Source organism: Azolla caroliniana, unplaced genomic scaffold (genome assembly GCF_043228905.1).
Source record: "Azolla caroliniana isolate FFs.n. ecotype wild unplaced genomic scaffold, voAzoCaro1.0.p SCAF_12, whole genome shotgun sequence".
NCBI lineage: Eukaryota > Viridiplantae > Streptophyta > Polypodiopsida > Salviniales > Salviniaceae > Azolla > Azolla caroliniana.
Window position 1 is genome coordinate 14,581,955 of NW_028230447.1, and position 1,903 is coordinate 14,583,857.

The following is a 1,903-nucleotide window of genomic DNA, read 5'->3' on the forward strand; positions in this document are numbered from 1 at the left end:
TGGGGCAGCCCAAATCCGCACCTTTGAATTGCACAACATAATGCTCTTCAGGTTGATTCACGCCAACATCGAACTGCTACACAAGTAAAGTTTCATCCCTATGCATGTATTAAAGGGAAATAAACAACTTGGACTTAGTTCTTCCTACATGGGGCAACCATCGTGAAGAGAATGCGACATGTTCCTACATTGTTGGCGAGGTTAGAAGCCTTTTAAGGGTTCGTTCCTTCCTTCATGGGCAGTCACATAATAGAATATACATTTGAGTTCTATCATGAAGGGGGGGGGGAGACTTCAGGTTTCCCAAAATACCCTTCCATTTCCAATAAAAGTTTCTAGTAAAATTGTTTAAAATTTTAAATACCCTTCCCATTCCTAGAAGAATCAGCAGCAGAAATGACCAAGTTCTTCTCTGTCAAAGGCCTTCTTCTGTTCGGAACAGGGTAACCCTAACCCTAACCCTAACCCTAACCCTAACCCTAACCCTAATTCTCTCTCTCTCTCTCTCTCTCTCACACACACACACACACACACACACACACACACACACACACGTTCTCTTCAGAAAACGCTCTGCGCATTCCGCTCTCTTATGTTTGCCCCTGCATTCTCGTTCCTGGTCTGTTTTTTAGACGATTTGTTGGTCGCTGGCGTCAATTACATTCTTCTGTTTCTTTCTTTTTTGTGGAAAATCAGGATCCTTGTTCTGAGCGCGTCTTTCTACGATGTGCACAGATCTATCCAGTACAATGAGAAGCCACCATCGCCAGAAGATATGGCAGCTCTGAGGGCTCGTATTAATGAAGCTAAAGAATCTTCCATGAAAGGGACCTTTGATGTTTTGGACAGAAACAAGTAATTTCTTCTTCATCGCTCGTTCAGAAACGTGTATTTGATAGATAGTTTACAGTTTATTATTCCCTTATGATCATTGCCTTTCAGAATTTGAAGACTATACGCATTGCTGTAATCACGTGTATATATATATATCATATATCATATGAAGCTACTGATATATATCATATATATTTAATGGTACAGCTTGCAGTTTCTCCTTTTCTATTCCCTTTTTATCTTTCCCTTACAGGATTTGAAGAATGAAAACATTGTTATGCCGTGTATATAAAATTGTGTGTGTAGATATATGGATATATTTGAAGTAATATTTCCTTCAGTCATCCAGAAATGTGTATTTGATTAGAAAATCCATCAGTATGTTTTTCTTTTGATGTCTTCCTTTTGAGGATTTGAAGAATAAAATCATTGTAATGTGTTAGTATATATATGTTTTACATAAAGAAATAAAACTCGAGTTCTATTTTACCATCAGATGAGGTTTGATTTAATTAATTAATGCTGATGGAGGACAAAGTAGTATATATGGATGTTAAGATCTATCTGGCTGTCTGTCTTTCTGTATACACCAAATTGGATGGTGTAAATGATGTTGAATTTCTCAAAAAACCTGTTGTAATTGGGAAAATTACAACAGCCATGTCAGAATCACAATAGCCATGAAGATTGAAGTTCCCTTTGCCGTAACAATGGTTTTGACTGGAGCCCAATGATTTTGTCCTGGTTGACTCAGATACTGCGTATAACTCCTACTGCATATGCAATATCAAGTCGTGTTGATACCATTGCATACATTAGTGGCCCACAAGCTGAAGCATATCATATAGGCTACATCTTTTCTATTTCCTCTTTGTCTTTGGGACATTGTGCTTTTGAAAGCTTTACTTGTGGTTGAAGAGGCACTGAAGATGGATTTGGCATGAATCATCTGAAATCTGTACTTTTTTTGGGACACAAATAGTAATAACTGCTTTTATCTCTCCCAGCTGATTCTTATCTCAACAATGTGCTTAGCTTTTCCGAGATCTTTCATGAAGAATGCAGATTT

The 1,903-nt window shown here is 37.7% G+C and overlaps 1 long non-coding RNA gene across 3 annotated transcripts; it reads left to right on the forward strand.

The window, feature by feature from the left end:
* Window positions 1-367: 367 nt before the first annotated feature.
* LOC147857183 (uncharacterized) lies at window positions 368-1,178 on the forward strand. Of its 3 annotated transcripts, XR_015530566.1 has the most exons (3): window positions 369-443; window positions 697-976; window positions 1,007-1,178. It is a non-coding gene; the product is annotated as an uncharacterized LOC147857183 (long non-coding RNA). The 3 variants fall into 3 exon arrangements; XR_015530567.1 differs by having other exon boundaries at window positions 368-443; window positions 736-1,178; XR_015530565.1 differs by having other exon boundaries at window positions 697-1,178.
* The last annotated feature ends 725 nt before the right edge of the window (window positions 1,179-1,903 follow it).